This window comes from Patella vulgata, chromosome 1 (genome assembly GCF_932274485.2).
Source record: "Patella vulgata chromosome 1, xgPatVulg1.2, whole genome shotgun sequence".
NCBI classification, from domain to species: domain Eukaryota; kingdom Metazoa; phylum Mollusca; class Gastropoda; family Patellidae; genus Patella; species Patella vulgata.
In genome coordinates, this window is record NC_065879.2 from 8,849,948 (window position 1) to 8,858,705 (window position 8,758).

At 35.5% G+C, this 8,758-nt stretch overlaps 2 long non-coding RNA genes across 2 annotated transcripts; one reads left to right on the plus strand and one right to left on the minus strand.

Moving 5' to 3' along the window:
• Positions 1–2,992: 2,992 nt before the first annotated feature.
• Positions 2,993–7,978, minus strand: LOC126812373 (uncharacterized). Its single transcript, XR_007675903.2, has 3 exons — positions 7,815–7,978; positions 7,387–7,443; positions 2,993–3,144 (listed from the first exon to the last, which is right to left on the minus strand). It is a non-coding gene; the product is annotated as an uncharacterized LOC126812373 (long non-coding RNA).
• Positions 3,081–6,516, plus strand: LOC126812359 (uncharacterized). The gene is made up of 3 exons (XR_007675895.1): positions 3,081–3,312; positions 3,856–3,977; positions 4,617–6,516. It is a non-coding gene; the product is annotated as an uncharacterized LOC126812359 (long non-coding RNA).
• Positions 7,979–8,758: the final 780 nt, after the last annotated feature.

Consider the following 8,758-nt stretch of genomic DNA (forward strand, 5'->3'; position numbering starts at 1 on the left):
CATCTACTTTTGAAATGAACATGTATCTGTAAACATCCCCCACATCATCATCCCCTTCCCCAAACTCATCCCACCACAAGTTCTCCTAGTGTCGATGTATTTGTTGTAAAACGCAACCGTTTTCTTTGCAATTGACAGGTGTGAGCAAGGCTTATATTGGTGCAACAAAAGGGATGACTGGCTGGATATGGACTGATCTCAGTAATGTAGGATATACAAACTGGGCATCTTCAACAGGAATGTTTGAAACATGTACCATCATGGACAGCAGCAAGAGCTACCAGTGGAGGGCAGTTTCCTGCACGGACAGTCATCCTTATTTATGTCAAAAGTGGTAACATAAGGCAGTATTGACAAAAGCATGCAGACAATTATCCAGTGAAACATGCAGACAACTATCCAATGAAACATGTAGACAATTATCCAGTGAAACATGCAGACAATTATCCAATGATAATTTCAGTAGCGTTTGTTAGGGGGTCGGACAGATCAGTCCCGGGCTGTAATTCAGTTCACTGCTTTGAAAAAAAAATCTGACCCAATTGTATTTTCCCACGAAAGCACGACAAATGCTAGGTTACCACTGTCACGATTCGGGCTACAATCGACATCGTGGTTTCATTCGTGGAGTAATCGTGGTGATCCTATTAGGACCTGTCATATCTTTAGGTCATTCCTGGTAATCTTGTTTTTCGTAGAAACGTTTTTGAAATGAAATGAAATTGGGTTTAACGTCCTACTGTTCTGCTCCGAAATGGGCTAATGAAGGCGGGCATACTCCATACAGTGTGCTATGAGGGAAATTTTGCCAGGGCAGCGGCACTATCGCCTACTCTTATATCGAATTCCATCTTTTATGTGCATTCCAATGTATACACGGGACCTCGGTTTTTCGTTTCATCCGACGGACTAGACAGCTGTCCTTGTCAGGCCATCCGTTCTGCACCACTAACAAGGGGGAACCACGTCGGAAAATCCCGATGAACTTTCTGGACCAATGCAGGGATCGAACACCCGACCAGCGTCTTAACCACCTAGGCACCGTGGCTCCCGGATAAATTAATCGGAACGACATATTAATTAATAATAGCAGCAACTAAAGAAATGGCAAAAGAAACGAATTACAAAAAAAACACTGTTGTATTAACGAACACAACAGCCACTTTATTGTTTCGTTGTGTGATAATAGAAAATATAGAACGTTATATTTATGATGAATTTTTGTTTACTTTTTAGCTTTTTATTGCGCGAACTCTTGTAATCTTAGTGCAGTGTAGCCCGTTTGCGGCAAAACTATATACCGGAAATCACCGGAAAACTACCGGAAAACACCATGTTATACTGAATAACGGAAAACACCGGAAAAACGCTAACTACCGGAACATTCACTAAATACCGGAAAACACCCTAATTAGGTAACCCGGAGCCTGGTCCTCCGTGTGCAGTTGGGGGAGGAGGTGGTTGTTAGGGTTAGGTTTTTCCGGTGTTTTCCAGAGGACCGGGGGGGGGGGGTAGGTTCTTCCGGTGTTTTCCAGAGGGCCAGGCTCCGGGTTACCTATTTAGGGTGTTTTCCGGTATTTAGTGTATTTTCCGGTATTTAGTGTTGTTTCCGGTATTTGGTGTCTTCTGGTGTTTTCCGGTATTCAGTATAACATGGTGTTTTCCGGTAGTTTCCCGGTTGTTTTCCGGTGTTTTTCGGTGTTTTCCGGTATATAGTATAGCCCCGTGTTTGCACCGGATCCCACTGCACTTGATAAAATGGCTTGAAGATTTCTATAAAAACAATGTCACTCGTTCAGATTTCTATAAAAATATTTTCACTCGTTCAGATTTCTATGAAAATATTTTCACTCGTTCAGCTGTTTTTGTCCTATTTATAGCAACACATAGAGAGAGTATGATTATTATTTAAACGTACATAAATACTGTTTGTTTATACAATGGTAAGCCTTATTCAGTGTAAAATTACTTAAAGGACAATATTGGTGTCAGTCATTATCACATATGTGAGAGAACTAATTTAACACGTTCCAAATATTATTTTAACACAGAGATCATTGCTACGATAGCTGAGTAATACAGGTTTCCTGAGATGACTCGTGTTTTCTTTTGGCGTTCGTCACTTCCGATTCAGGAAACCTGTATTACTCAGCTATCGTAGCAGTGATCTCTGTGTTAAAATTGATTCCGGGGAGATTACCATCTGAGTTCTCGACAGCAGCTTGATTCCAGAAAGGAAAAGATGTAGCAATTTCTATCAGCAGACTCGCCCAGCGACTCTGGTTGGATGAGGTTTGAGAGAATGACTTTATTCTATTATGCATTGTACCATATGTAAGCAGCTATGATATATAAAATGTAAAAACGAACTGTTGCATTGTTATTCCTGGAAAGAAAAACGTTTTAAGAATAACAGTAAGAAGTAAATACACAACGTGAAGGGGACGCAAAGACAATCAGTGAAAATACTAGACGATCACAAGGCTACTAAAATATGTAGTAAGAAAAGATGCATGGGTCGTACGTAGGATGTGGCGACCGGATTTGGATCGGCCGCTCTCCACGTCTGACGAAAGACCCATGGTACTACATAGATTCACATCTGTATAAAACCAAACAGAAAAAATAATATAAATGAAATGAAACTTTCTACTGTTCTGCTCCGACGAGTTCAGAAAAATGTTCATATTTCACTGTGATATTTAGTATTTTATAAGGCACTGTGGTATGTCAAGGATGAACTGGTATATACAAGTCCTGTTCTAAGCGGTGGTGATACTGACTTCAGAAAACGTCTAAGTTTAACAGAAGATCAACTAAGTAGAACAGTTGGTTATGATGTAAGTACTAGAGTCCATTGTTGGAATACTGTGTGTCCTTATTGGAAATGAAATGGAGTTTAACGTCGTACTGTTCTGCTCCGATCTGGGCTAATGAACCTGGGCATACGCCATACAGTGTGCTATGAGGGAAATGTTGCTACAACCATAGAACTAGAATACTAACGGGAACGCCCACCGTGTGACGTCACTACCTTATGTGACGGCGGGCCTCTGACGCTGATATCGGGCACAGCTTACTTCCGGTTTCTGCTCGCACTAACAAAATGCCTGGCGCGAATTGTGTTTTGTTCGGATGTTCCGCCTGCAATAAAAGAAATCGGGGTTGATCATTCTATCGCTTACCCAAAAACAACATAGAGTGGAGAGAGAATCATTACGTATCATACAGTCTACCAGATCAGACCCGATAAATGACAAGACCTTGACAATATGTTCAAGACACGTTGAGCCGGATTATTTCGTTGAAAAAGTAAGTGAAAACTCAAATCAAAAGAAATTAATTATGTAGATTCTAGTTGGCAGTCCACCCTGACAACCTACAATGAAGTTAAGTTAAACCCATACTAGCTGAATGTCTGTATTTTCATGTTTGCCCGTTAGATTTTACCCTTTCTCTCATCAAAGTTGTATGCATATAGGTTTGTTTACATTAGTGCCGTAGCTAGGCCTAGTCTACTTGCAATTTGTTATGAAATTGACGAATACTACACCCGATGAGTGTGTGACAGCATGACGATTCTCTCTCAACAATCTTCTTTTACTTTAATTTTATGAATTACTAATTATTATTTTTTTTTAAAGGTCAAAGTTTTAACTGAGCAGCTCCATAAAAATTAAAATTGTATATTTATTTATGACTGACCTTGACCTGTCAAATCCTTTTACTTTTAAATTCCGAAATAATCTTGTTCCCGGTATGAATAATCAACAAGCATGGAAAAAAAATTAATTATATCTGAACCTTTTGTTTTGTATGTAGGAACCTTTTTATTTTGATTTATGAATATTTCAGATGTTTACAAAAATTCTGGGTCCACATATCGAAGATTAAAAGAAGGGTTAGGGAGACTATCAACCTTAATTCTTCTACAGAAAAGCGTAACAACAAAGAAATTGAATCCAAGGAAGTCACCGGTAACTTAAATTTCTGTTAACTTAATTATGAATATGAACATTCGATGTTTCCTTATAAAAGATCAGTATATGAACATTTAATTCATCAATATTAAACAGACATTATGCAAGAGCTAAATCTGTCAATTGCAGGTCTTTCTTTAGGCCTGGAATGTTATCTAAATTATTAATTAGACATTAATTAACTTATCCAGACCATAATCAACGCTCGATGGCATCGCTAGCCTGTGATATATACTGAATTAGAGCCCAGTCTGCTACTTCTGATTAAATCAAAAAATCGATAATCGAGACCATGGTTATTTTTTATCGTACCGACTATAGTAATGCTGATCGAGGCTAGGCCCAAAATTTAATCATTAAATACTTGGTTCAGGGTGGATGAATTTGACTGAAATTTTCAGCAAATTCCCTTTACATTATCTATTTTTTAACTATTATAATGAGAACTGCTAGCTCTTTCTGTAATCTCCCATAATTTTATTTATAAATACTTGTATGAATATCCGATTCTTCTTTATATTTACTTTTGTAATTTTTTCGATTTTATTCAGAAACCGAGAAAATTATGAATACATGTATCAGAATCCAATTCTTCTTGTTTTAATTGAATTTTATGAATTTGTCTATTTTATTCAGAGTCCAAGGAAAACCGAGGAAACTCAATGTTTACATATGAACGAAGTAACCTTTCAGATGTTGCAGAAATCATTTTTATGTCAAATGTCTGCTTTGTGGCTATGTCAGTCTTCAAGTGATTATATCTATCTGTTTAAAACTGAAGATAAAAGTGTAACATACCATTTAACCATTGACAAGGACTTGAATTGTGAAGTACAATATAATAATTTTTGTTTCCTGTTCAAATTAAAGTTACATCTATAGATTTACTTATAAGAACTGTTGAGAATATGAAGATATGTGGGGGCATAACATCAAAACATTTACAGTCTTATTCTCAATGTCAGACTACAACTGTAAGATATATCAGACAGGTTGATATTTTCATGAACACAAATAAGTCAACATAGAAATTACGAAAGCTGTGTACTTGCTTCTGTATGTAATAGTTTTGTTGAGGACACTCAAAAAGAAATTTGTTTAAGTTGTCGACAGATTAACAGAGATTTACAGAGAAAGTAAATAGTAATAATAATAGTTTATTTCACATATATGGCTACATAGCACATTGCATATTCAGATTTTGATTGACAATATATAATTCAAAGAATCAATATTTACATACTTGTAAATGTAATTTACAATTCAAAAATAGCTTAGCAATAATATATAGTTGCCATATAAACGAGCAAACAGTGATATAATATAATCATGTGGTATGAATTTGATTAAAATGTAGATTTCACTCCATTTTGATTTATTTCTTCCAACTAACTCGACTCCACATAGATTTGAGGTCAAATGAGAAGTTATAGAGTTAAACTGTGATCAGTGATGTCAGGTATTTTATTTACAGCACTTTGCTGCAAGCATTTCACACAATGAAAGTAACAAAAACACAGATTATACAGATAATTTCATACAACAAAATAGAAAGTGTATAATTAAACTAAACATTTCCTGGCTCTATTGGAATTAATATCAATATTGGAAGTATAAAAATATAAATGTGATTGAATCTAGGATTAAATCTAGAACTTAATCAGCAGTGTTCTACAGATTTTGTATTTCTTGTTATTACTGTATTGTAGTTAATAAGTAATGAAAAGAAAACAAGGCCCCAAGTTCACAAAGCATTCTCAGTCTTAAGTTAAGGTTTTACTCAAAATTGTTTGTCTTATTTTAACTCAAATATAGCACTTTACTAACTATTGTTGTTTTAATGTAAATATATCAATAAGAAACTGTGCAAAGTTTTGTGTTTCTGGATCAAAGATATTTCTCAAAAACAGTGATTGAAGGTTGAGCAAATTCTTAAGTCTGGGAATGCTTTGTGAACTTGGGGCCAGGTTGATAATAGTAAACAAAATATATCGAGACGCAATGAAATAGCACCTCTGAGATGACGTGGCATAACTTTGCACCTTCCACAAAACCTAGCTTTTTAAAAGCTGCATTATATACCCCACGTGTGTACCAGAAAAATCAACATACTGATTCTGTTGGGTTTAATTTTTTTGATTGAGAATTGTTCGGGGTGCGTTTACGCAATCTTCAAAACATTCTCACATGTTATCATCGTAATATGATGTTGTTACATCCTTAATTGCAAGATTAAAGCAAATCTTTAAAACAAAATTGAGCTGAAAAGTACTAAGTAGGGCGTTAAACCTGGATTCATTTCAAACAAGATTTACATTCATCCATTTATAAAAGTGATGTATTATTTTTATTGCATCTCAGTATAAAATATTAACAATGATAACAAAATTTATATAAATTTTATACAGGTGCACAACTTGTAATGTGTGAGCTTTATAAATGTATTAAATTATTCTTAAATATACATTATGTAAGATTTTGATAAAGAGCTAGCCATTCTTGCTATAATAGTTCGAAGATAAAAAATGTAAAATGACTAATTTGAAAATTTCATTCAAATTACTCTATTGCGAGCGAAGATATTAGCCTTTGAAGGCTATTTTAGAATATTTCAATTAATTGATGATACAAATTTCATCTTAACACACCTTATATAAACAATTCAACATAATGCTTTGAAACGTCTAACGTAAACCTTTTCAAATGAAACTTCGATTTAAAAATATTTTCGAACCCTCTGGACAAGTAAAATAGGATGTAATGGATAATTTACACAACAGGTGGGACACTTAAACATCTAGTACTTAGATAGAGATATTATTTATTTTCTGGAGCTTTCAAGCCAGCAAGAGTGTTATTGTCCCTTTAAAGTAAATATTATACAAAATAAAAGAAACTGTTCCAAAGCAATTTGGGATCACGTGGCTAAGTGGGTAAGACGCTGGCTCGCTAGCCTGGAGGTCGGGTGTTCGATCCCTGCATTGGCCGAGATTTTCCGGCGTGGTTCCCCCTTTTCAGTGATGCAGTACGGAGGGCCTGACAAGGACAGCTGTCTAATCCTTCGGATGATACGAAAACCCGAGGTCACCTGTATACATTGGAATGCACGTAAAAGATCCCGTGGCAGTTGGAATTCGATATAAGAATAGGTGATAGAGCCGCTGCCCGGGCAAAATTTCCCTTAAATCACACCTTATGGCGTATGCCCGTCTTCATTAGCCCAGCATAGGAGCAGAACAGTAGGACGTTAAACCCCATTTCATTTCATTTCCAAAGCAATTTGATCGTTTGAGAAGAAAAAAAATATATAGACATGGTCGAGACTATAATGAGTTTCATAACTTGCCCATTTGCTACGAACACTATGTGACTATATGCATGTATGTTGTATATGTAGAAAACTTACGGATGCTACTGGAACGACAGGTTGAGATGTCTCAAACAAATCTTTAGCAAAGAAAAGCTGTAGTAAAGAATACACATTTTTTTTTTTATAAACAATATTTTTATTCAAGATGTCTGAATGGGATTGGGGAACAGGCTTAGCCTATGTAAAACCCCTTGTTATAAACAAGAAAAGGGCACTGGGAAACCAGCCAAAACTGGCACGGACATGCCAAAGGCTAACAACAATATACACAAAACAATAAATAAAAAAAATAAAATGTGAATGTCATCATAATTTATTAATAATAATTTTATAATATGTAGTAGAAAATGATACACAAACGTGTGTTCGGATAATTTAATGTCCGAAAATAAATGGTTTATACTCCCGATGGTATGTTATATAACTAATTTAAAAAAAACTCATTAAAATTATGAATAACTTACATCTATTACACCGTCAAGTTCTTGAAATTCCAGGACGTCGTACGCTTCTGCCATGTTGACATACGGCCGGAAGTTACTTGTGCCTTATTGACTTCGCGCATGCGATGTACAACATAATTATGTCATCACCGTTATACGTCACCGAGTGGGCGTTCCCGTTAGTGTTCTAGTTCTATGCTACAACCTACTCTTATATCGAATTCCAACTGTCAATGGCCTGAGAAATTCATATTGTTTCGATCTATAAAAGCATTTTCTCTCGTTCAAGTCCGTTTTTATGTCAATTTGCACGACTGTCATTGTTAAACCGTTCACTACTTCAAAGCTTTAATAATAGATAATGTTAATTATATTGACGATTTTATGTGATTGTATAAGTGTAATACAGGCCTGTTGAAACTGAAGGGTAGAAGAGCGGTGTAATCATCACAGGTGCGTTGGTGTGGGTGTGTGTGTTAACATTATAACATTGACCAATTTATAGATAAATACGTTTCTCCTCGGTCATACAGGATTATAGATTCTCTAATCTCATTATTGGCTGAGAACATGGCATCGCGTTTCAGTTTGGGCGTGGAAAATCTCACTGGTCGAACTATTAATATTAGACGCGCTGTTGTTTCCTTCATAAAGTCATAATCTCAGCGCAGAGACACCTCGTAAAGTTTTAAACTTTTTAATTATTACTAGAAAAGGATTATGTTTATTAAAGAATATTGCGTGTTCATATTTTTTGTTTTCGTACCCAAAACATTTAGTAATGGTATTTCGAATTTATCTTTAAGTAAAAATGTATGTAAAGTCACCGGGTCTGCTGTGGATAATACTATTTTGATTCGTACTTGGTTCAGTCGTAGTTTTTTAAATTGTGTTATAGAATGTTCAAAAGAGACAATGTGCCAGTCTGTATTTTTTGATAAATCAACAAAATTGTGTTATTGGAA